Source organism: Tauraco erythrolophus, chromosome 11 (genome assembly GCF_009769465.1).
Source record: "Tauraco erythrolophus isolate bTauEry1 chromosome 11, bTauEry1.pri, whole genome shotgun sequence".
In the NCBI taxonomy this organism is placed as follows: Eukaryota; Metazoa; Chordata; class Aves; order Musophagiformes; family Musophagidae; genus Tauraco; species Tauraco erythrolophus.
This window is the reverse complement of record NC_141475.1, coordinates 15,909,026-15,935,778: the sequence shown is the minus strand read 5'-3', so window position 1 is coordinate 15,935,778 and position 26,753 is coordinate 15,909,026.

Here is a 26,753-nt window from a genome sequence, read left to right as displayed (position 1 = left end):
CTCCAGTTCTTGGTTGTGGAGGTTTAATTGCAGACTAGAGTATCAAACTTTCAGAAGGTTTGAGGACAGAGATTGATTGGGGTCACCAGGTTATTCGGAATAAAATCCCAACCCTTATCTCTCAAATGCAGCGTCCAATTGATTTTCTCTGGACCATTACACACCACACACTGCTGCAAAGCCCAGGAGGGGAGTGGCAGAACATCACGCTTCTCAAAATCCTTTCGAAGCAAACTACTGTGGTCCTTTGCGGGCTCTTTGGGAGGCATAGCTTTTCCCCATAAGGACTGGAGAACTGGGGGTGAAACCACCATGGCAAAGGCTCAGCTGTTTTCCAAACTTAGGCTGTATCGAGAGAGGTGTTGCCACCCCCAGGACCACGTTTGCAAAGCACCCAGCGCATATGGTGGGCCTGGTGGATTAAAAACACTGACTACTGTTCAGACAAATCGAGCATTTCCATAAAAATTGCTGAATTCCATTTATTCCAGTGTTTCACCCTGCAAAACTGGGAAAAGCTTCAGTCTGTGAGCAGAGCCAGCAGAGATGGGTTTGTGCGCAGCGTGATTTGCTTAACAGGAAAACACTTTAAGGTTAAAGAGAGCTCTTCACACCAAAGCTGTGGCTAATTACCTACTGAGTCCCAGGCAGCTTGAATTTGCCAATCAAATAATTTTTAATCAAATTGCCAACACCAGCCCTGGTTGCCCTCTCCCACACAGCCCAGAGTTTTGCTGCCCTGGGGAAAGCAGGCTCTGACATCCCAGCCAGCCCCATCCCCTCACTGATGAAGCTCAGGCTTCCTATGAGGGTTTCCTGGCATTCTTGTTTTGTTGGTGACTTGTTCTCCTTTTCCCCAGTCTCCTGATGGGAGCAGGCTGGGATGTAGCCTCCTCGGGGATGGGTTTGTGCAGAGCTGGGTAAAGCCCAAGCCAGGAGGGATGGTGGGCAGGGGGGTACTCACTCACTTGGAACCCTTCTGGTACATTTTGTTCTGTAGCCTCTCATCCTTCCTGGTGTGCTTCTCGCCTTTATGGTCTTCCACCTACTTCACATTTGGGGAAAGCAGCTTTCCCTTGTGCCTCCATCGATTTACCAGCTCCGGGGTTTGGCTGTTGCCCTGGGTAATTGGCAGCAGCGACATATTTGGACTGAATTTTATTGTATGTGATAGGAAAAGTCAGCAAACAAGAGTTGAGTGCAGCGTCAAGTATTGCCTTTGACTTTCTATTGCAGCTGTTTGGGGTCTGTTTTGTCCTTGGTCTGAGAAAGCCTCTGTTCTGGTTCAGCCTTTGTCTGAGATGTTGGGGGTTAGTCTGAGAAGAGACATCTGAGAGACCCTGCTAATCCCTTTTTACTTTTCGAACAAGAAAGTCAAGTGGTTTTTATAATAATAATAATAATAATTTGAGCTAATAAGTAACATGCTGGCTGAAGCTGCAGCTGCCTGGGGTGGAGCAGATTTGTTTTCTCCATCTAATTAGAAAGCCTTAGCTAATGTCACACGTCTTCATGTGCAGGTTTTCTGGAGAGGCCTGGACTGCCACAGCTAAATCAGCACAGGCTCAGGGACCAGGCACCAGCGCTGGCTTCCACCACCCCAGAGCTTAGCCCTCTCTCCCCTTTTATGCCGTTCAAACCCTGCTCTGCTGAGCATTTTTAGGAGGACTCCAGGCACTGATGTGGCCCTAAGGCAGGACACCCACCCGTGAACCAGCCAGGGGTGCTTTGTGAGGGTAGGTTCCTCTTTCTGTGGGTAGAAATGTTTATTTTATTATTCCTTTAATTCCTCCACGCTGCGTTCCTGCCTCATCAAAACGCATTAGCAAACTAAATCTTCGTCAGTGAGGGAGGTCTCGTTTCCTTTCAGGGATAACAGTTCTTTAAGTCTGTGGGAAGATTAAAAGTGCCATACTAAGTAAAAAATCATACAGCCAGGGAAGGCAAATGCCCGTAACCGTGTTCATTAACAATATTGTATATCATCTAAATGAAAGAAAGTTTAAAGGCTTAATGATTTCCTTCTCACCAATACACGCTGTTCAGTGCCAGCTCAGACAACGAAGAAAGACTAACCTGTTTTATCTCTGCCCTCTTTTGATGGTTGTCTTGCAAACATTTTAGGAAACTGTTCAAATTCCCATAAAATTGATTTTCAGTGGAAGTCGAAAGGGAAAAAAAAATATTTTCTATTGAGTGATTTTTACAATAAGATTAATTTCACAAGACCTCAACTTTGGCCCTAGCTGGCCTTGACAATGCCTCCCTTTTAAGAAGGTGATGCAGCTATCTATAATTAGCCACGGCTAGTTAATAACTCATCTGTTAATGTCCAGGCCCATAAATGGAAGGTTTCCATGTACAAGGAACCAAGGTTAGGCCAACAAGGATAAAATCGTGTCTATTTTATTTTAATGAATTCCGTTTCCATTGTTGCTGCATTTTTATTTGGACGGTCAGATGGATAGCTGAGCTTTGGGACTGCTTTCAGAGGGTTACTGTTTCCTGCAGTGCAGCCACTCAGGCTCCCTCCGTGAGCTTCTCTGGCCATAACATCATTGCAGATAAAGGTAAGAGCAATGTTCTGTGCTCTTCTAAGCTTAACTGCCAAATTGTTCAAAGCTTTGTTGGTGATAACTTGTTTAAATATCACATTATTGCTTTTAGCATCCCCTGAAATAAAGGGAATGAACAGAGCAGTGGTCTCCGACACTGGGACGAGGTGTTGCCCCTCATTGCCTGCTGTGGGTCCTCACCCTTTACTGCAGCTCAGAAGAAAGGGTCCCTCAGTCTGCATTCCCACCGCTTTAGGTGGGTAACCTGTAAGGAGCCAGGCTGTTGAACAGAGTCCTCTGAAGAGATGCCTTTCAAATCAAAGATAAAACCGAGGTCCTGGAGTTAGTGCCTCTTGGCCCTTGGCTGGGTGATGATATTCAGTCTTTTTTAAATGCCCTCAGAGCTTTGAGGTGTTTGGTACAGGACAGCTGAACTTCAACTGGCTTTAATAATTGTGATTATTAGGCACCTAGTCTCATTAGTGATGAAAACTAGCACATAAGCCAGACAATGCTGTCCAACTGGTGCTAGTTGAAAGAGAGAAAGAATTTTCTTCTTAATGTTGCTTTGATCAGAAAAAAATAAATATTTGTTTGCATGACTAGGTCTCAATCATGAAAAAACTGACCCCAAAAAATGCTGCTAAGAGTTTCCTCTGACTGTAGAGACTCAAAACATGACATGTTATTTAAGAAGATGTATGCTTGAGCGGACTGGGGATCGGGGAGATTTGAGGAAGAAGAAATCTGTTGGAAGCTCCTTGTTTCTTAAGGGATATTTTGTTTAGCACAGAGCACTTGAACCAAGTGAGATGCCAGAGGCTGGGATGGCATCACGTCAGGCAGCGTGTTGCGCCTGCCCTTGTGACACAGCCCATGGGGAGCTCTGGAAAACAAACCCTTTTCCAGGCGGTGTGGCCCTGGCTGGGCTGGAGCTGCTTCTTCCCGGAGTCTCCAGGAGCCAAGGCTGTCTCAGGACAGGCAGGTTTGGGTCCTCTTTGAGGAACGAGTCCTGTGCTGTCCTACACACTCCACATCCAGCCCATCCGTGAGTCAGGCAGGCGCTTGTCGAGGTTTTGGGTGATTCCTCAGTATTCTCCAGACCTCCTGGGCTTGTAAAGCCAGACAGGAAATCTTGTAGAAATAGTTTTTCCTGTCTGAATCCCAGCCAGGCCTGTTTTGAGGACTACCTTGAAATAGCTGGAAGACAGTCTTGGTGGAAAAAATTCCCACAGTTTGAGCCCTGGCTGGGGACTGGAAGCTGGGCAGAGATGAAATCCGGTTTTCTCAAATCTTAGGAAGTCCTGGGGTACATAAGAGAGGGAGAAAATATATATATATATACTAGCATATACTAGCATCCCCCACTGCTTTAGGCTGGGCTTTCCAAGGGATGTGAGCAACAGATGAACTCAGCTCCCTTGTGTTTCTGGGACGTGAGAGCTGAACTCCACACAGTTCCTCTGGAAATCCCCCCACGTCTCCAGGCAGAAGGGAGGGCTTTCAAGTAGTGATTCCCACCTTTCTCCATCTGGATACCAGATTAATTTCCTCATGTAATTGTGCTTCTCCTGTCCTGACTTCAGGCTTTCTAACACTTAGTTCATCTTCCCTTTTGGCTGCATGGTGAATGCCAGGCAAGCTCCCTTCTCTGGGAAGGACAGAAAAGTTGATCTTTTCACCAAATAAAACCAGAGTCACCTTCAGACTTGCTCCCAAAATTCCTGCCTATAGTTTGACAACAAAAGTTACATCTTGTTATAAACAGCTGGTAGCCGTTGCTGGCTTTCCCACTGGAAAATATCACTGATGGACAAAAATCTTAGAGGATTCAGGCATTTGGATCTGTTAGGGTACCAAGCACACAAAATCATTTGTTGCGTAAGTCCAACCTAAGCACACGAAATTACAGCTTCCATGATTAATATTCAAAGCCACAAATAGGAAGGAAAAAACCAACAGTTCAGACCTCAGCAGTAAGTATCTGAACTTGAAAAACACCCACGATTCAGCCTTCAAGAGCACTTTTGAAGCTGCCTGTAGAGAAAATAATTAAAGAGATGAAAGATACAGTGACTGATAGTAATAAATCACATGCGGCTGTCTTTACCCTCTCAGCAAACATAAATCACTTTTGCCTTTAAAATATGGCAACAAGAATTCTTCCAAGATTGCTTTGAATTTATTGGACAAGGTCATTAGAAATGTATTAGGGCAAAATCTGAATTTATTAACTGAGTTACTTAATAGCTTAATTGTTCAATTAGTGATGGGTATGTGCTCTGCTTAGTTTTTGGGCGAGAAGGAAGACAGGCAGAGATGTAGGTTACTAGGCAGGAGGTGCCACCATCCCTGAAGGCAGACTGCTGGCGTCACTGTGGTGGCAGCTGGTAGGGGAGCAGGGGCGTCACCCTCCCCTGGGTCCTGTGCTCCATGGCAGGGGCACAGGGCATCCGAGATGGTTTCTAATCAGCATCAGGCAGATGCGTTTGTCTCCCTGGTAATTGGCTTAAAGTTGGCTGGGGTATCTTTTGAGAAGGAAACCTGTTACAGGGCCTGTGGCAGGGCCAGACCAGAGCTTATCTTAGGCTTTTTTTGTGTGTGCTAATTTGGAAGGGCAATTGGGAAGCTGGGGGGGTCAGACATAGTCAGCTCTGCTCTGGTCCCTGCTGGGACCAGGCAAAAACACGCATGTCCCCGCACGGCGTGGAGCCGTCCTCTGTGGACTGACAGGCTTGAATTCAGCTGAACATTTTGTGTGCATGCAGGAGGCTCTTCTAGCCTTGAGCTTTGAGACCCTGAGGCTGAAAGTACTCTGCAAGGAGGTCTCCTCATTGTGCTGCTGGACTTGCATCCCTGCTTGCAGGACACGCCGTGCTCTGCAGTGTTGCCCTTCCCAGCAGGGACCATCTGCCAGGAGAGGCATTTCTTGAAGCAGTCAAACCCAACAGACTGATCTGCACGTGTGCTTCTCTTCCTCTGGGACGGGGTGAGGGTGCAGGCACACAGCAGGTCTGAGTCACAGCACCAATGACATGTCTGAGGTTTTGGTCTCACAGACCACCAAAGGGTGATCACTACGGCTGCTGCCAGAGCTGGGGTGTGCTTGTGTGGTGCTGCTGGCATTGGGTGTGTGTCACTCATCTGGGGCTGTTCAAAGCTGCACAGAGCTCAGCTCCTGGAATAGGAGACAGAGACTCCAAATATGAAATTTAGCATGGCTTTCAGCTCACTCAGAAGCTGCTACCACCCAAGCATCTGCAGCCTCTGACTGATAAAAAATTCATCACCTGCATCTTCTGCTCTCTCTTTTAGCTTAGTCAAACACAGCTTTGCACTTGTTCAGCAGGCAAAGCCTCCACTGAACCTGTCAGCTGGGCCAGCGTCTTCCTGTAGGTCAGGAGATACAGAAGTGAAGACTTCCAGTGAGGACTGGTTCCTCCTGGGATGTTCAGCTCCATGAAACAACACCATTTGCTTAGTTTTTCTCCATTTTCAGGTAGAATTTGGAGTCTCTTCTTCTTTCCTTCCATGGTTGTTCTGCCTGTCCAGAAGAAGCTAAGTACCCCAGGAGTTAAGACAGACCTGTAGATAATTCTTGTTGAAATCAATGGGTATTTTGCTTTGTGGCAGACTTCATGACTAGACTCCCAAATTTTTCACCGTGGAATGTTTTCCCTTTCTCCCTGATGATGAGTAGCTCCAGAGTAAAGAAGAAGGTAAGAGAAGAAAACATGAATTTAATGACTGCAATGACAAACTTTATTACAGTGACTTTATGGGGGGAAAATGTCTCACAATCTTCACTGCATAACAATGTCCCGACAGACATGATGTCATTGCGTCTTAAAAGGTGTTTGAGTTGGAAAATCTTTTGAGCAGTGTTTTAAGGGGCTGTTTAAATGATTAATAAGGTTTACACGTGTGATTTATTATCTCAAAATAAAAATGTACAGTAGGTATAAAATGAATTTGAAAGGGATGACTATGTTTATTAATGTTATAGGTGTTATATTGCCAGACGTTATCAAAATAAACACGCTTAACTGTAAGAGAAAAATGTAGCATCTGGTCAAATTTTATAAGTCTGTATATATGTGCCATGACAATTTCTGTTAGAACGAAGAAATAGTTGGGCAGAACATTATTTTGGACCTTATATCATCAAACAACACAAACATGAGATTTCACCTGTTTTCCCTGCTCAATAGTTACACGTAGAGCGTATTTTGATTAAGTGCAGGAACGGGGAGGGACAGCTGCTGGGGGTGAGACAGCACATGACTGATGCCAACATCAGCCACAGTGGCTGTTTTCAGCCTTCCAGTTGGTGCTCTTTTAAATTCCTCTTTCCCACGTGTAGTGTCTACCTCCAGGCAAAGTTACAGTTTCAGCGAAATCTTTGTGAGCCAGAGTCCTACTTTTTGTCTTAAAAATTCAAGGAAAGAATGAGACTGCCCTTATATCTGGTGGAAGTTTTGCTTATGGGGAAGTTTTCAGTGGCAAAATGGATTTGCTCAAACACAGTTTATTTTGTAGATCTCTAAATTGCAGGAAAATAGTTTAAATTATTAGAAATTACAAGACTTGGAACCTTCTCACGCATTGGCTGTGTGATGACTCCTTAGTCTCTTTTCTCATTAACTCTCTGAAGGTTGCAAATGCCCATGCAGGTATTCCCATGCTTTGTTCAACACTGGCTAGTCCCTGCCACCAGCACGAGGGGCCCTGTAGCGCCATGGTCCCCAATTGCTGTTGGCTGAGGAGTGCCCAGGTTGGGCTGTGGCATTCTAAACCACATGCTGACTTCAGAAATCTTAGACTTGACTTCCCTGAAACACCATTTCCTCCTGTGTGAAACGGGTAAGTATTTCCCTGACCCAAAGGCACCAAGATCAAGGGTCTAGGTGAGAAGTCCCATTTCCTCCCCAGGACTTCTTTTCTTTGTGCTCTCTCAGAGGACACCAGGATGCCTCCTGCCTTCCTCGCATCTCCAAACTCGGTGCATTGGGAAGAGCTGCTCCCAGCCCTGCTCTCAGCTCAGGGCATATCGCCGTTAAGCATCTCCATGGCATCTGCCCTTGTGCAGAGGAATTCCTGAAAATAAAAGTTGCCACAGAAGCAGAGACTCTGAAAGAGGTTGGATTTCTTTATCTGGAAGTGTTCACTTCCAAAATTTTTAACTTCAACCCCTCAGGCATGAATATCCAGCAGACAGTTGCCTGAAACTCAGAGGGCTGCGGACCCCTCCCGTTGCCCCTTAGCTGCTCTACCCTACACCGAGGGCCCTGCTAATATTGTCAGCAACGGAATTTTGGCATCTCCTGGCATTTCTAACTTTTATTAAAGTAAGCCCAAATGGAAATTGCGTTCTGACTCTTCTAGGGTTTCCATGGAGCAGATCTAATTATCTTTCTTTAATAGCACTAATTGGCAAAGTCGCAGCCCTGGCCATTCAGCCCACTCCTTCGCGCTTCCTTTATCCTTTGCACTGCCCTGGCCTCTCGGGCTGGATGAGATTTAAGCGTGGTCTGATGGTTTGTGAAACCACTTTGACTTCTTGCCCTCAATTCGTTTGTACTACCTGAGCTCCCCGACCTGTTGACAGAGGAGCTTTCCTTTGTCTTTGCAAATTGACACAGCTGCACACTTTGCAAACAGACTCAGATGTTGAGCTTTGGGCTGAATGGATCCTCCAGATTAGCACGAGGGAGAATTAGCTTTAAAAACGCTAAGCTGGAGCCAGTGGCTGGAGAATGGAGTGAAGCTCTTTATCAGGATTCACTGCCATAGAAAGGGGCTCCCCACTCTTGCAGTGATATTTACTTCCCTTTGGGGAGGACATTCCTGGAGCCGATAGCTCATCATGACCCTGTACCTCAGCCCAGAGTTAATTAGCCTACTGTATAATGGGGAGATTCACCCGGAGATTACACGCGGTGATCTCTCACCGCACACGCTGTTTGCTGAGCAGTTTGGGGCTCTGGGCAAGCACAAAAGCACAAATGCAAGCGGCAGAAATTCTGGCACGGGGATGGCAGGAGGATTGCTGCCATGGCGCTCAGCAGAGCCACAGGCAGGGGCCAAGGCCGAGCCCTGCTGGGTCCCCGCTCTCCCAGGGTCCCGCTCCCCCATCCTCATGGCACGCATGGATACAGGCACATAAGCCCTAGTGAGGCACTTTTTGCAAATGGCTTGGAAAGTTGGCCACAGAGACGAATTTGCCAAAACTGGAGCAACAGAGTAGGAAAGAAAGGTGACGGTCACCTCTGCCTTGCAGTAAAGCTGGGGTGTGAGCAGGGAGAAGGTGGCTGTCCCTGGCTGGGCAGGGGAAGCCATCTGCCCACCCTGCCTTGTCTGGAGGCAAGGGGACAAGATCGGCATCGGAGGCAATTAACACTGAACAACTTGTTAATGATTTTATAGCAGGTTAAAGAAAATGCCTCAAATAAAACTACAGGAGACCTGCTATAACTCTACACGGCTGTAAATATGTATTAACTTAATTACTATCAGCAATTACAGCTCAGTTTGGGAACAGTTAAAGTGGATGCACACAAAAAGGGAATATTATCCTTAGAAAATGAGTGTGAAGATAAAAGGGATTTAATTCACATTAGCTAATGAGCAGAGGCACAGAAACGGCATCCCCCTCTGCTTCACAGTGCTGGTAAAGGGGACAGGAGCAGCCAGGCTCTGTGTCCCAGGGCAAGCGAGGGCCACGTGTGTGCCCGGTGAGCTAAACGGGTGGCACTTCCAGGAGGGTGGAAGGGAAGTCTGGCACCAAGCGAACCAGCTGCCCCTCCGAGGGGACGTGCCCAGTGGAGTTACATCCTTGTGCTCCTTTACTTCATCCTCAGCTGCTTCTTGCAGGGGGCTCAGCACTAACTCCTGTTACCCACCTGTTCTGCTCCTGGATGTTGTTTCCTTCGTTTTCTCCCAGGGCCTATGAGCTTGTGTTGCTTACAGCTGCGGGAGCTGGCTGAATTCCTTTAGGATGGAAGATCTGTATTTCACAGGCATCACATTTTGCCCAGAAATGCCTAAGCTGACCCCAGGAAGAGCTAGAAAAGCATCTCTCCTTGGACTGAGCATTTGTGTCTCCTTTTCCTGGCTCGTTACAGTGGTTTCCAAACCTATCACTTAAAGATAAATGCCTGATTTCCTGTTAAATGTGCCCTGATTCCGTTTCCTGGTTTTGAGTCTTGTTATAACATTCTCTACTAAATTAAATATTTGTTCTGTTTCTTCTTCCTATCGTGACTTTAGATGTATAATCAAATGCTCATTTTCCAGGTTGCAAAAAATCGGCTGAGCTCTGCGAGTCTCACTCCAGAATGCTCATTTCTGCCTTCAAATAATTTTTGTGACTCTCTTGGCACTCGCCAATGTTTCAGCACACTATTTGCAGTGTGAGCACCAGAAGATGGTAATTACTTGACAGCTCTCTCCCATCTGTCCCAGGACCTCCTTGGTGTTTAGCCACAGCGGCATCACTCTGCTGGAGCCAAATCCTTTCAAGGACCAGAAAGTCCTCAGTCCTCACCCTGAGCCCTCCATCACCTCCTGGTCCCCTCTCCCTGCCTCAGCTCCCCATCTCTAGCGCAATGAACATTGCCTTAAATATTCAGTCCTTGCTCTCGCTGGCATTCTTGAAAGCTGAATTCTCATGTTTAAAGCTAATTCTCGTGTTTAAAGGCCAACCTTTAGTCAAAAGCATTGAAACATTTTGCCATCTGCATCTGTTTCTGGTGAGTTGATTCTCTGACTAAACCAAGTAGGGATTGCTAGTGGTGCTCGGTGATGCACAGAGCTCCTGCCAAGCGCATCCTTGGTTCCTGCTCGGCTGCATGTGCCACATGTGGACTCCTGCTCCACAGCCCAGACCCGGGTTTCAGACTCCCCTGGGCAGCATTTCTGGGGTCTCCAGGGTACCCAGGGCTGAGCCTGAAACCCCTCCTGCTCTTTGGAGATGCAAAGTGCCCTTAGTCACAGTCCCTGGCCTTTGAGATTGGGGAACAGAGCTGGAAGCCTGGTGAGATAAAGCTGCTTTGTGATGGCCAGTGCTTTTGTCATGCACCGAGGCTTCCCATACAATTGCTATGTCCCTTATTCAGTGTTTAGCCCAACCTGCCAGTTTGAGGCCAGAAGGCAGAAACGCATCCTGGGAAAACACGGGCCCTGGGAAAACACGGGAGGTTGGAGACCGTTCTGTAGCCCTGAAAATGGAAAACCTAAAACCAGGCAGGCTTCAAGAGTGGGGAAAGGACAAGGGGCATCTGGACTTCCTGGGTTATCCTGACTTTCTAAACTTGGGCACAGGCAACTTTTCCAGGCTGGCTGCCCAAGTGTAGGTGCTGCTGTTCCGGGCTGCCACCCCAGGAGCCTTTTCCAAGGTCCCCAGCCACCACTCCCTGTGCTGTGAGCACCAGCACCCAGTTGAGCACCCACAGTTTTCCACCCTGATCAAGTGAACTTACCAGCGCCTGTAAGTCACGGACAGGAACGCGGCAAGCTCGGTTCTCCAGTGTGAGCAGAGATGTTGTTTTGCTGTCTTACAAAACATGTTTATCACTATAGTATATGGCTTTGGCGCATGTCATCTGCTTTTGCTTCCTGATCTACATCTACCCTGAGCTCAGGTCACTTGTGTCCAGCACTGCTTTACTGTTAATTATCCCTGCAAATACAGCCTCTCCCAAAGGCTCCTGTCGTGGTCTCCAGTAAGAAACCTGTCTGAGGAGGAGCCTGACTCTGAGCTCTGGAATGACATTTGGATCAGTAGCAACGTTTGAACGCAATGGTATTTCCTTCTGAGCCAAAAAAAAAAGGACCCTTCAACTTGTTTTCTCTCCCCCACGCCCCCCTCCTGGAGGAGATATTGCCAAGACCCACAGATGGGATCGTTTACAGTTTCCTTTTGAGCTGCCTTGGCCCTTTCAGGTTTTGTTTATTCGAGCTGGGCCCTCAAACAGGGGAGGGTGGGGTGGGGAAGGCCTCCCTTCCATATTCCGATTTGGATTGGGGTTGGTTGCTCAAGTTCCCCACCTGACAGAAGATGATTGATGAGAACAATGCTGGCTGTAAACTTGGGAGGGTTTGGAGAAGGGGGCTCTGCAGGGCCTTAAATCCCGGTTGTCGGAGCAATGCGGGGAATGGCATCCCAGGGTAATTACAACAGGAAAAACCATTGGAAATGACAGGTGCTCTGGCATTGCGGTGGGACCGCTGGAGGGGTAGCTGGGGTTTTTTTTTGTTTGCTTTGCTAGTGAAAACACCCACATGTGGTCCTGAGCTGAGGTCAACCTATGCTTACAAAAAGCAGGGTCTAGAGAGGATGGGGAGATCTGCAGCAGAAAATCACCAGGAAAGCTGCTGGAATAGCTGGGGAGCGCTCCAGAGGAGGAAGTCATTGCTACATGCAAAATCTTTGGCAATTATCCCGGCAGCAGTGGAATAAATACACACTTGTTAAGAGCATGAAACCAGCTGGTGACAGTGCTGGTCCACCCTTGATGGCCAGAGCTTCCCATAGCCTCCTCTCCTGTGAGCAGCTCTCATTGCACAAGTGCCATCCTCAGTTTCTCCAAACCAAGGCTTGAAGAAAAAGGCCTCCAGGAGAGGACAAGATCCCTGTTTGACTCATGGGCTCAGACAGCCATGATGGGAAGCATGGAGGACTGCCATCACACGTGAGTCATCATGGTGGCCCTGCTCCAGTTGCCTGACTTGATCAGCAAAGCTCTTCAGAGGATGTCTACAGGAAAGCTAAACAGGTCTGGCACACATGCTAGGAGTGGCTTTTGGCAAAAAAGATTCAGCAGCATCTTCTGTCATGCCTCATTTGAGCAGGTTAGGCTTCCCAAGCTGCCGAGGAGTTGAAAGGTGTACAAGGGCTGTACAAGACGGGGATGCCTGTGCCCATGCTGGTGGCTACTACATTGGGTACTGGGTCTCCAGGTTCTGCTTTCCAAGCAGAGGATGGCTGGCACAGCCTGGCACTGCTTTTCATTGCTGCTGCTGAACAGACCTGTCCTGATGTTAGACTTGCTGAACTACAGGCTGTGTGACATGAGTTAGGTCTCCAAGAGCTTTATTCAAAGCTCTAAGCACCCTGAAGCCTCTAGACTGGAAATTTAACAAAACCAGGAGAGCTGAGCTACAAGAAAGCAGCCAAGGGTGAAGCAAGCCCTGAACTAGGTGCACTTAGAGTTGCTGCTCCAGTTAGACTGGATGACTCCATGGGGCTGGGATGGGAAGGAGGGGATTTCCCCTGCCTCTGCTTGTGCTGCTGGTTTAATTCCAACCACAACTGAGCAGTAAATAAGTTACCACCCAACAGCTGCCGGGTGACCTGTGCGCACTGAGTCAGTGAGCTCTAGCCACGCAGCCCTACAGACATCAGCAGCAGAGGAAGCCTGGGCTGAAAAGCATATTTTCTTTGGGAATGTGCTTTCATTTGGGTGAACCCTGCGGTGCTTCCTGCACACCAGTGCTGCAGAGGCATCCCAGGATGCAGTGATGCTGCACACCAGTGCTACAGATGCACCGTGGGATGCACTGAACCTGCACACCAGCGCTGCAAAGGCATCCTAGGATGCAGTCATGCTGCACATCAGTGCTGCAGATGCAGCCTGGGATGTGGCAATGCTGCACAGCAGCGCTGCAGAACATCCCCAGGTGCAGTGCTCCCTGCACACCAGCGCTGCAGCTGCACCCCAGGACGTAGCTCTGCCACCCAGCACAACAGCAAGAGTCTGCATGTTGCAGCTCGGCAGCCAGGATACATGGGGCCAGTGGCAAAGCAGCATCAGTGGGACTCTGGAACTGAAACAGCTGTGGTTAAAGGGGTGCCGGTGCCTTGTGACGCTGCTGAGCAATCTAGAATCAGCAAAAGGGAGTTGTGGTGCTGCGGCTGGGCAGGCTGCGGCTGTAGCAGCTTAAGCATATTCACAACTGCCTTGGTGACAGTGGGGTTGCCCACGTGGGGCAGGGTAAATGTTTGAATACAGGGAGGATGCTAAATATCTGATGGTTTCCCAGTATCTCACAAACTTAACAAACAGAGGGGGATTTGAGCAGACGTTCGAAGGGCAGAGCAGATTTTTTATAAGGAACTTCCTCTCCCAGGCAGATGGGACAAAAGAGAGTAAAGCCAAGTAAAAACATACGGCTGCTTATTTGTTACTTATATTCAGGAGAGCTGAGCCATACACACCTCCCACTGTGCAGGGGCTGCACAAACACACAATGAGACTCAGGTCCTGCCCTAGAGTTTCCAGTCTAAGATGAGGAATTAAAAAAAAACCCACCCAAACTCAAAAGAGTAGCAGCTCTGAAACCTCTCTGCAGATCTCCGTCTGGTAAAAGAAGTGCAGACAGGGGCATGTTCTCTCCACATCAGCTGCACAGCGAGAGCGGCTTAGATGAACTCTCCTGGCTGGTAATAAAATGATTTTACATATGTAGGAAGCAGGATGTGCAAAGCCCAGGAGTCTGATCTTGTTTCTGAGATCAAACAGAGTCTTATTGTACAGGGGTGTGGAGCTGATGTAACTGTCTAGTGTGCCGGACACAATCGCCGTGGTTACGCAGCTGGACCGGAATAAAGCAAGTCTGTATCTGAACTCATTAATTTTTACAACCAACTGAACCGCTCTGCCGTGTTCTTTCGCCTTTCTGGTGGCAGAGGACCGTTGTGCTGCAGCAGAGGGGCTCCCCCCCAGCCATCAGCTCCTCCTCGCCTGCTGTGCCGCAGGTTGGGGCTGGCACGGCAGGAGGCAACCAGACCCGTGTGACCTTCACCACCCAGCCGCCCACCGTGTCCCTGGGGATGCTCAGCCAGCTGCATGTCTCCGTTTCTGAGACAGGCCAGGAGCTGGGGGGATTAGGGATGAAAACACAGGCTTAACACGAGCGGAGCTGTTGCTCTGTCAGCTACAGGTTATGTCAATGTTTCCACTAGAAAGCCCCGTTGCAAGGTTTATAGCTTGGCTGAGACAGTGCCCTTCAGGCTGGGCTCTGGCAAGCCAGGGAAACCCACAGCTTTCTGCTGAAATATTCAATGCAGCTGCTTCCACACTTGCACATTGCTTGTCACCGGCATGCAAATGGAGGCGGCTTATCGGGAAAGCTGTGCAGGCAGCACGACTCGGACGCTGTGCTGGGAGCCCCAAGCAAATGGTCCCTGCCTGCGGCATCCCCCGGCAGGCAGACAGGGCAGGGCAGGCAGAGCTGGCCAGCACTCACACCGTGGGATCTCGGGCTCCCGGGTGACACCGTAATGCAAACAACAAGGGGAATTTACCGAGAGGCAAACCAGAGGCGCAGCGCCAGAGCCAGAGGCCAAAGCCACTGGTGAGCTTCAGCAGGGCAAGGGTGTGGGACTGGGACTCCTGGTTGCTTCTGGCCACCAGACCAGGACCAGGAAGCCACCTCATGCTCCTCCACAATAACCATCCCTGAGCTCCCATGGTGGCCCTCCGCGGGAGCCCGGCCAAGAGCCAAACATCCTGGTCCAGTGCCTGAGACACAGCCATGGCCTGGGCACAGCACCAGCCCAGCACTTGGCAGAAGGTTTCTGTGCAGCAGCTGGAGCCCTGGAAGAGCCTCCCATGCCCGGCAGTGCGCTGAGCCTGAGTCTGACTCTGCCTCCGCCACTCGCTCCCAGGAGGGGTTGCCTGGCTAAGGGACAAACACACATCCAGGCCTCCTCCCTTCATCCCACCCATCCCACTCCTGGGAAGCTGCTCTTGACACATACGCCTCTGCCCATTCTAAAGAGTTGCCAAGAGCACTTGCAGGCTGGGATTTCACTGTAAGCAGGACCTCCTGGGGCAGGCAAGACTTTCTTCCCTTGCTCTTTCCACCTGGAAAGCTGGAAAAGAGGAGAGAGAGGTGCCAACAAGCCCCTGGGCCCCCCAAAGGCACAGACCCAGCTCCCCTTGCAGGCGGGTACACGCATGTTCCCCTGCCTGGCTGTGAGCATCCTTGGCCCCATGCAGAGGTGTTGCAGGTGGGCAGTTCCCCCCACAAGGTCCATGTTCGCTTCACATCCCTCTGGCCCAATTAACAGTCCTGAGGCTCAAGCGTTGCCAAAATCTGCAGTAAAAGCCACTCTTCCCTTCTAATGAGGTAATTGGTGCCATCATCCCATTAAGAAGGCAGACCTTGCAAAGAGCTCAATTGAGCAAACCTCATCAAATTATTTAAATCTGTCCCCACTCCTAGCCAGGACCCTGACCCAAATTCAGCTGAGCCCTGCAGAGCCTCTCCCACACAGCAGCAGCCTGTTACATCCTCAGCCACACACTTCCTGAGCTTCCCCCACCACCCTCCTTCCAGGGGAAGGTGCCTGAGGCCACAGGGTGACCTGTGGCTCGGAAACCAGGACTGGTCACGGCCATGCCAGCCTGACACAGGGCAGCCATCAGCAGAGTGGTGATCCACCTGCCCAAAGTCACCCTGGCTCTTGCAAATAAGGGCTGGGTTTTTGAGCAGTCCCTGAGATCCAGAGAACCGTGAGGATGTGTCGTGGCCCTGAGCTGCATGTTGGGAGGATGCTGGAGATTTGCTGCTCCCCTGGCAGGTGCCCAGGGAGATTATGACAAGACGTGGATGGGGCAAAGCGGATAAAACCAGCAGCACCCGTCAATCTCCTGTGAGGAGTGCTCGGGGGAGATGCTGAATCTGTGTGGCTTGTGGGAACTGCTGGGGAGCTGCATCTGTGCCGTGGGGCTGCTGTACCTCTCCCAGTGCTGGGGCTGGCGTGCAGATCCTGCTGGCAGTGGGAGGTGAGAGCCTGGCTCAGCCGGGGCAGGCAGCAAGAGAGCAGGGAGTGGGCTCCAGGGGTTAGAGCTGCAGCCCAGCCTGGAGGCATGAAAAGAAACATAAAATACTCAGAAATAATTTTCAGCTTTTTACCCCATGAAATCAAAGCATCACCATTTAGATTTACTGAACACTGAAGCGTATCATGCATTTTGGTGTGTGGTCTCAGGCTATTGCACGTCCCCAGACAGGCCGGAGTGGTGCGGCTGGGACGGGCAGCGTGGGGGCAGGGAGCAGCTTCTGCTCCCAGCTCAGGAATGGCCTGAGCTCTGGCTTTGCATCCCCAACCACCCCATCAGGGTGAGCTCTTTGCTGGGGGTCTGCTCTGCTGCCCCACCGTCCCCACACCTCTCCAAACTGCAGGCTCCGCTCACCAAACAACCAACGGAGAGAGAAAAAAAAAAAGGGGGGGGGGGGGGATAAAAAAAGCCACCAACTCCTTGCTGTTTTCCTGCTGCCTTTCCAGTATACTTGAGTAACCATGGTTAGTTTTCGACTGTTCTCCTTGACCCCTGCAGCTTTCCCTTATGAGTTAGTGTCCTGGAATGTCTCTTTACGAGGTGCCTAGAGAAGTAAAGCTGACCTGATGCCAGTGCCCCCACACTGAGGACTTTATTAGTTTTTTAATTTTCTGTCTGGGTGCTCTCACTTGCCTCAAACTTTCCACAGCTGCTAGGATTTATTAACGAAGGAGGTTCGTTTGTGTCCTGCCTCCCCTTCCCCTGCTTGGTGAATTGGTGGTGTTGCTTTCCCTGTTGGTATTTTTTAATGGCTTTTTGGGGGGTTTCAGGAGAGCTGGTGGAAGATTTTGCTTGCCCAAGTAAGCCCAGAAGAAACGTGGAGGACACAGATGGGAGCAACCATGATGGGACTGTCCTGATGGAAACACAGGACGTGGCAAGTAGAGGCCGACCAAGGAGCCAGCACTGGGACCGGGAAAGCCTAAAACAGCCGCGTCGTTGCCACTGGGATACGAACCTCAAGAATTAAGAGGATAAAATCATTTTGGTTCCCCCAAAATGCATAAATGCTCAAATATTGGGGTGAGAAGGAACCTTCTTTTCTCCCATGCTAGAGGGGCCCTGGGACACCAAGCTGCAGGCTGATGAGAAAGAGGAGGTAGTTGAGGGGTGATGAAGGATATGCAGAGATGTGCTGCATGGGGAAGAGAGGATGAGTGAGGCAGAAGGAGCAAAGAGACCCTGTGATATAAACATGGCCAAAAGAGTGTGGAGAGGAGGAGAAGGGACAGACTTTTAAGGCAAGAGGAAGAAGGGCCAAATATTTATTTGTCCGTAAAATAAGTCTCCATAGCAATGAAGTGCTTCACAACATATTTTCAAAACAAGCCCAGCCACATGACATGCAGGCAGAGCTGCCAGAGGTGGATGTGACGCCTGCCTGGGCACCACGTTCCCAGGGATGGCTGGTCTCCACAAGGGACTGCCATCCTCACACGGGGCTGCTGACAGGGGACGATCCTTGGGGGCACCGGGCAGCCCCAACCCATGCCCTGGAGGGGTGGCAGTGGGATTATTTCTGTGTTGGGGACAGGTGGAGGGAGGAGATGTTTTTTTTTACAGCTGTGTCTTGTGTCAGGATGTCCCAGGGTCAGGCAGGTGTGAAATGCACAAGCCTACCTGGGCTCAGGCTTGGAAGGAAAAAGGATGTGCTGCCCCAAAATGCTGGGAAGAGAAAGGGGGTGGGGGGGTGGGATGAAATGCTGGCTGCTGCCCAAGGAGCTGGCGATGCCGCCCGGGCTGGCAGCTGCCTCGCGGGAATGACAAGCAGCAGGACAGACCCCGACACGGCTGGTATGTGGCTCTGGGGTTACGGGGCACCTTGAATTCATTACCAAGCACGCAGCATCTCTTGGGCGGGTGCCAGCAATAGCAACGCGTCTGTGCTTTACAGCTGGGGCAAGTCCTGCACAGACCACACAGGCAGCGTATCACCCGCTCCAGGAGGAGCTGGAGGTTCCCCACGCCATACTGCCCTGGAGGACGGGAGATGGGCGGAAGGGGCCTGATCCTGAGCCCTGAGCTCCACGGGCAGCTCTCCCCCGCCGCTTCGTGTCTGCGGCTCTGCTGGGTGATCTCGGCTGTTGCCTGACCCCAAAATATCTTGGCAGCAGTGTTGAGCACCTCTCCTGGAGCTCATGCTCAGACAAATGTCACTGCAAATAATTTGGCTCCAACCCGTGGGGACATAAATTCCATTATTTTGATGTCAGCTGCACAATTTGTTCCTGTAACAAGGTGTTTTAACCTCGCTCCATATTCATTGTTCTGCCCGCTTTGATTTTACTGTAAATGACTGAATTTGCTTTTGATGTGGTGCCAGTGCCCCATAAATCTTGACACTCGGAGTAAGAAAGGAAAGAGTCCTCGCTGCTGTTTGATTTGCAGAGGGTGGTGGCGGGGGCAGGACTGCCAGGGGGTTCGCACGGGGATCCTGCCCCACCCGAAGCAAGGTTTGGCTCCGACTCTGAGCATCCACCTGGATTTTCCAGGCAGGTAAATGTTTGGTAAGAGGGGAGAAGGCAGTGGGGAGGAGGACTTGAGTTTCTCTTGCAAACCAGAAGCTGCCAGCCAGCTTCATTCAGAGGTTCATGGCTCCTTTGAGGACCCAGCCGGCGCTTGAAGCTTGCGAGGAAACCCCAGACCAAGTGTGATTGGTGTGGTTTGAGGTTTCATCCCGAGCTCTTTTTAAGCGTTCCAGTTCCCAGCACCTCTTCCACAGCATGCTGGAGGTGAAAAGGGGCAATAAAACCACCCCCCACAAAACCCACACTTAACTGAACATTTCCAAGCCTGGCAGCACTTGAGGGACGGAACCTTCCATTACTGCCATCACCCAAACTCCTCCTAACCCCAGCGGCAGTCGGATCAGACTCCCGTTTTCCAGCTGATAATGCTGCCTGGGCTTTGTTCCTCATCTGCCTGAGTATTTCTGGCCAGCAATGCAGCCTGGTGAATTTTGCAGGTATTATTTGCAGGAGAGTCTGTTGGCCGGAGCCCGCCTGCCCTGAGAGTGCAAAGCCCCTACCTATGCCCAGCAGGGATTAAGGCGCCGGCCCCGGTGCTCACGGCAGGGTGAGGGTCGTACTCATGACCGGCAGGAAGCTGTGGCCCTGCCGCCACCGAACAATCAGCGGAAAAGGGCGATGGCCTTGGCCAGCGTCCTGGGGATGGGGACAGCTGCCTGCCAGCAAGGGCAGGGACTGTACCACCTCTGCAAGGGACAGGCCTGGTCCTGCCCCAGCTGCATCCCTGCCAGCTGCCTTATCCTGGCACTGCCCCACATGCATGTGTTCCATCAAAGGAAAAGGCTGTAGCTCCTTCCCCAGGTTTCAGCAGAGTGTGGGAGCACAGAGAATGCAGGTGGTGCCTCGCGTGGGGTGCGCAGTGTGCATGGCATGGTGCATGGTACGCAGTGCGCGGTGCCTGCTGTGCATGGCATGGAGCATGGTGCGTGGTGCGGTGCCCAGGGTGGGGTGCACAGTGCATAGCACCCCGTGTGCATGGCATGGTGCACAGTGCCTGGTATGCATGGCACAGTGTACAGTGCATAGTGCCCAGCATGCATGGTGTGGTGCGTAGCGCATGGTGTGCATGGTGCAGTGGCCGGTGTGCATGGCATGGTGCACAGTGCATGGTGCACAGCACACAGTGTGCAGCTCAGGATGTGCATGGCGCGGTGCCTGGCGCGGTGCCCGGTGCGTGGTGCGCAGCGTGCGAGGCACGGTGCAGGCTGCGTGGTGTGCAGCGCCCTGACCTCTCGCTGCCTCTGGCCTGAAGCGGGGGCCAGGAAGGGAAGTGCTGCCGGTCCTGCTGCTTTCATCAGAGATCTGGAGCGCCGAAGCCTGCCCAGATCCTAATCAGTGTGGGAAAGCATCGGCGGGACCTGCTCTTGCCCTGGCCTGCTGGAGACGCCTTTTATTTTCATAAACTTTATCGCAGTCCGCAGCCCCTGATAAACCACCGTAAACAGACAGCAGGGAGCGTGGCGGCCGGCCAGGGCCGCTCGCAGACGCACGCGCTCGCTGCCGCCCCGCTCCCTGGGGGGACGCCCCGTCACACGCCAGCTCCCAAAGCCTGCCTTTTATTCCCCACTGCCGCCTGGCACGGGGAAACCACATGGCCTCGTTGTCGGGCGACCGGCCGGGCAGCCAGCACCCGCCTGCAAATTCCTGCCCTGCCCTGGTGACCCTGGCCCATTGCCAAGCCGGGGCCCTGCTCCCAGTGCTCCGCACGAGCCCTCACGGGGCCACGGCGGCTCAGGATGCGGCCAGCCCCCACCCCAGGACCAGGCATCCTCTCTGGGCAGCAAGGAGGGGGTCACGTCCCACCGGAGGGCTGGACCGGCAGCGGGTCTCAGTGCCGTCCCCGGGGCTTCTCTGTTGTTCAATTTGAGGATTGCTGGAGTTTGCCACAAATTAACAGTTTGGGCTGCTTTTTCTTTCTTCCTTTTTTCCCTTTGCTAAAAAGTTTGGGTTTTGTTTAGAAAGGTTTACGTTCTTCTGGGAGCACAGAAAAACAGGAACTGGGGAGTTGTTTCTACTGTCTCCACAGGCTTAAGACAAAAGTTAACCCTTTTCCATTTCTGTTTGGAGTTGCCACGGATGAAAGGCATCCCTGTGCAGGCTGGCCACTACCTGCACGGCTCCTGCTGGTCCCTGCTTTCCTTTGGCCTCATCTCCCCTTCAGCATCCTCCTGCCATTGCAGGCAGGGGCTGTGGGGGACATGTTTGCTTGTGGTTTATTTTGCACCGTGTCTTAGAGTAGCTGATTTTAAGCTGTGCCTTACCCCAGAAAGCAGTTTGCTGCAGTTGGGTACCACGTTTTTGCTTCTACATGTGCCTTCCCTGGCTGCAGTGGGACAGGCTGCCTGGGACCAGTTTCAGGCTGGTTTATACCCCGCCTGCACTGCCATTCATAATAGAGGCCGCCCAGCTGGTGCTGACAGTTTCTGCTGTTAAACTGACTCGATTTAACACAGAAATGGCTCAGACCGCAGCGCTGTGATTTAAAGGTATATAAATTCTGTGCCACATCACATGCACCAGCGGTCTGGCTGCGTGCACCTAGTCCAGTCCACGCCAGCCAAGAGGCGGTGGGTGCCCATGGGTGACCATCACCTGCGTTTGCCCGGGCACCGCGGGCTGTCCGAAGGTGCACAGGAACCTCTCCTGTCTGCGTCTGCCCGCTCAGTGGCATCTCACAGGGCTCCTGCCGCAGCTCCAGGGCCACAGCAAGCAAGCCCAAAAGAAACATCTTCCCCTGCCCACGTCCCTTCTCGCAGGGGCACACCGCAGCACACTTCCCCCTCCCTCCTTCAGCCTCCTCCCGGCTTTTCATCCCATTTCTCCAGTTTGCCACAATCCTTTTTCTGTCTGTGGACCCAGCCTTGCGTGGCACGCCAATGTAATAAATACACTCTCTGTTTATCCGTGCTGGCCGCTGTTGGGAGTGCTCAATAGCAACTGTCCAGCCCCACAGTGAGCTATTGAGAGCTGCTCCGCAGTGCCGTCCCCCCAACCCGCTCCACACCCATCCTGTGGCACCCTGCCTGGCCCCGCTGCCCACTCCCGGTGGGCAGGACAGGCAGAGCACCCCACTCCTGCCCGCAGCTCCCATCTCACCACCACCACTACTGCTCCGCCTGTGGGCGCCTTGTACCCCGCTGCTGAAGGAAATTAACTTGGCCTGGTGTGCCTCATTCTTGACAAAGCTGTGTCAGATATTACTCATCTCTGTGCTAACTTCCAGATGCTCACAGAACTGCCTTGGATTATTCACGCCAGCGTTTTTCTGGGATGGGAAGTGTGATGGCTGGGCTGTAGCTCCCCATTCCTCCTTTTTCCCTTGGTAAGATGGGTACTGTTGTTGCTGGTCTTGGGGTACCAAGACAGCATCTTCCTGGTGCTCTCATGAGTAACCACGGATGGCTCTGAGATCCCAGCAAGGAGTTTGATCCCAGTTTGATCCTAAGAGGGATCACGCCCAGGCAGTCTGAAAACACCAAACACGCTGTATAACACTGTATAATGAAAAATACTGAGGGATTGTTTCTCCTACTTCCACGCTACTTTTGCCTCTGATAAAGAGGCATGTTGTGGAGGGACTGAACCCTCCACTATCACAAATAAAAACTACTTCATTTTCCAGGCTCTCCAGAAGAAAAGTTTGCAAAGACGAACACACTGACTTTCTGCAACTGTTTCCACTCTTGGAAGAACATCCTCTTCTTTCAACAGCAATGCTTTCCTGTTGGACGTTCCAGTTATGCTCCTTATAATCTTTCAGGTGAGGATCTCTAGATGTTCTGCTCCTCCTCGTGTAATATCTTGGCTCTAGGTCTTGACTCTGTTGAAAGCAAAGGAGTCTGAGGGCACTTGCGGGGCTTGGAGGATTGGACTCATGAGACAGCAGTGGAAAACATCCAGAATGAAGACGATATTTATGAGACTCCTTAGAAGGGATCCTTAGAAGGGACACTCAAAGGCTGCTGGTTTCTCACCCAGGAGTCCTCCTGGAGAGCTGGGCAGCTCGGGATGCTGGTTCCCTTGCAGTGATGGTGCATGCCAAGGTTGTGTCCAGAGCATGAGCTGTCTCTGCATCCCTACCCTGGCTCCTGAGGGACTTGGACTCCTTCTGAAGGACTTCAGTTGTGAGACAAGCCGAGGCTCATCTCTGGTGTGGTGTCCTGCCTGTCTGAGAGCCCCCAGGGACGCTCCAATGGGACATGGCATTGGCCACATGACCAAGGAGCGTCCTTGAACTTTCCTCCCTTGGGTTTTATTCTTTAAGGTGCTGGCAATGAGAAAACCCTCTCCATGCCCTTCCTCCACCTCAAAGCATCCTTTATACAAATAAAGTGCCCAAAATAGCCCTAGACAGTGCTTGACATTTGCCAGACAGCTGCTCTTGAGAGTGCTACAAAGGTTATGGATTGCTCTCTGCTTCCCTCTTCCTCCCACCCCACCACCACCCACGTGAACCTTCGAGCAGAGACAGGTTTCATGGGAGTCTCATGGTTTTAAAAAGCCAAATTTGAGAGACAGCCGGGACATGGGGAGGTTTTTGTGGTTCACTGCCTCCCATTCTGGCTGGGCAGCTTGGAGCAGAGCCGAGGTGACCTCTGTGAGGGAAGCTGCAAACCCTTGTGTTAGCACTGCTCGTGTCAGACCTGGCAGGACGCTGCTGCAGAGGGATGGTGGCCACGGTGCAAGGCTGTCCTCATCTGCCAGGTGCTGGGCACCTTTAGTTGGTCTTCCAGGTGTCTGAAAGCATAGGTGGAAGGGCTACTCCATGGTATGCATCTCATTCTGTGCAGCCAGGAACAGAGTCACAGCTGGCTGCAAGGTCACAGCCAGACCTGATGGGTCCCCAACAAATGTATGGTCAGCCCAGCAGTGCCTGGGAAAGGCATGACTCGAAGGAAGACTTGGGAGTCACCTTGGGTCAAAGCCCCAGCTCAGGTATAAGGAGTCGTACAGTCTGGGGAAAGAGCAAGCAGGGTGGGAGAGCTGCAAGGACGTGGTGACCAGTGCTGGAATCGGCATCTGGAGAAGGATGTGGGGACACAGTGAGAGGCCAAAGGAAGGGCCTGGCTACAGGCACGCCTTGTAATGAGAGGCAAAAGAGAGTCAGCAGAGAGAAGGTAAAAAGGCAATTTAAGCATCTGCAAGAGTTGAGGGACCTTCCTTCTGAGGTGGAACTGGTCCTGTGTAGGCTGGCGGGTTTATCATCTTTCTTGGGAGCATCCAAGAAGAGCTGCAGCTGGGGACAGGGCACCATCTGTGATCTGAAGGGGATCTGAAATTGCAAGAAAGCCCCTTTCCTGTGGAGCTTGACTAGTGCATCTCATACAGGACAAAGTCTTGGTATGGAGCAGGAGGAATCCCTCCTTCTGTGGGACCAGAGTTTTATACAGGTAAGAGAAAGTCACAATCTGGGCCTGAAAAGTGAAAGATAAAGGCATGAACTTTTAAATGAAATATGTAGAGAAATACATGAAATCCATGATCTTAAACAAAATGAGAAGTCAGCAGCAGCAAGGCATGACCCAGTTGTTTTATCCAGTAACCAAATAAATATATACATGTATTTTAAGCAAAAGTGTCAACAGCTGTTAAATAGGAAAAAAGCACGCAGGCAGGAAGGAAATGTATCACTTAGGACAGAACAGGGTCTTTGAAATGTTGAAGGCAGTAAAAATTGTTTTAAACTATCCAAGTTAGGAACAGAGGCCTCAAAGACCATCTAGATCCCAGGAACTTCACCAGGCTCGTGCTATGCTGAACTGGAGTCAAAGAGGCAACCGGATGGCAGGGAAAAGGGCAGGATCACAGTCAGCTCCATCCAAGTTTGGGAGATACCAAATATTGGGAGGTCTTCAGGAATGGATTTGTTTTCCCTTATCACAACCACGGGGCTCGCTCCCGCACAAGACAGGGTTGTTCCCACTCCCTCTGCATCCCTTGGGACTCTGCTGTGGCTGAGATGCAGATGGGGGAGGCTAGAGAAGCTGTCCAAGGGAGTTGGTGTGTCTGGCAGAGAGGCACGGCCCAGAGGAGTCTCACAGACAACCTGGCTTGCTTGGCTTTTTTTCCAGCTTTTCCCCCCTCACTTCTATGTTTATGCAAAGTAAGGTTTCCAAGGAAGTGCCGGTACCGGCTCAGGCCGTGCTGCCAGTTTTCTGCGGGATCTGTCTTCTTTCTTGAGACCTGAGACTATTTTAAGGACTCTTCAGATCTCCAAGAAAAGTCACTTTTAAGATGTTTTTCCATGCCTGTTTCTCCAGCCTGCACACTGATTTGTCCCCGCAGTTTCACCACCCCACAACTCTGATGTGCAGGAGTCTGACACGCTCACCTCTGAAGCATTTCTCATCACATGTCTGGCTGTTTATACCTTCGAGGCACGCAGCCACCCTTTTTCTCTTTAAGGACTGTCTTGACCACATCAGTAGAGTGAGAATTTCTAAAAATAGGTCAACTGGCAATCTGGAAGAAGACATGCTTTTGATATCTCTGGAAAAGAATGGATTCCTTAAAGTATAGTTTACAAATACTGATTTCATTATTTATGGTAGCTGTAAAGCGCGGTGCGTTCGGAAAGCATCGTCCCATTGAAGAAGTGTGTTACTCATTATGATGGCTTTGGCATTCCAGCATGTTCCTCAACTGAAATTTAGCCAAGAGAACGAGCTGGGGGCATACACGGGGGCAGCCTGGGGGGAAGCTGCTTCTCATTTCGTGTTGGAAAGGGGCAATGAATAGAAGGGGGAACTTAGGGGGACTGCAGGAGCCTCTGTTAGAGTCTCTTGCGGCACCAGAGGAAGAGAAATGCAAAGAAACTAAAAAGTAGCAACTTCGCAGCTGCAAAGAGGAGGGAACAGCTTTTCATACAGTGAATACTCAGCCCAAGACACCCAGTGGGCTGAGGATGGAGCTGGGTATCAGAGTGGTGGGACGCTTTCTGGCTAAGGCACTGAGGACCGATGGTTAGGCACAAACCCCATGGGTTTTGGAAAGAAACACCCACGAGGGAAGCACCTAGAGGGTCCCAGACAGGTCACTTTCCTCCTTGCTTGCTCCTTTCTGTGGGCAAGCTGGTGGCTGCAGGTGGGAAAGCTGCTTCTGGCCTAGAGCCCACCTTGGCTTTGGTGTCCCCCAGCAGAGGAGGGCAGCCCCCAAGGGTCAAACCAGAGGGCTTGTAGGAACGAGCCTCTCCACTGCTCCGTGCCCAGGGCCGGGTCCAGCACACACACAGCACAGGAGACCATGAAGCGTTTCCCTGGGTTTAAGACAGTTCCTCTGTGTTCGGGCACACTCGGCACCCTCTCCTCCCGGCTACCTCTCCTCCAAAACTTTTGAAAAGCACCCAGTTTGCCCAGGAACCTTTCTCAGGATCCCCAGGATTTAAATTTCTCTGGGACCACTGTTTTTCCCCTGCTGCTATGTTGTCCCTCACCCACTCCACTTTTTTCATTCCTAAAGTCACTGGTAGCCAAGGGAACATGCTCCTTTTGATGCCAGCTGTCTTGGTCTTATTGTTTCTTTTAAAAGATTTATTGCATCATGGCTCTCTGCTTCTCTCACTATTTCCACTAGTGTATTTGTAGATGCAGATAAGTGTTGCAAGACCGCCTGCACCTGTTCCTCCGAGTCCTCCTTCTCCTCTGCATCTTGCCCTACTGTGAAACCCTTCTGCAGGAATTCCTCACCCAGGCTTGTGTTTCACCCTCGAGCAGCACCTTCGGAGCTCTGAGACCATGCTCTGAAGTCTTGGCACTGCAGAAGCGAGAGATTTCTCAGGAATGTTCTCTAAGGATTTGGGGTCTGCTTCAACTGTTACGGCC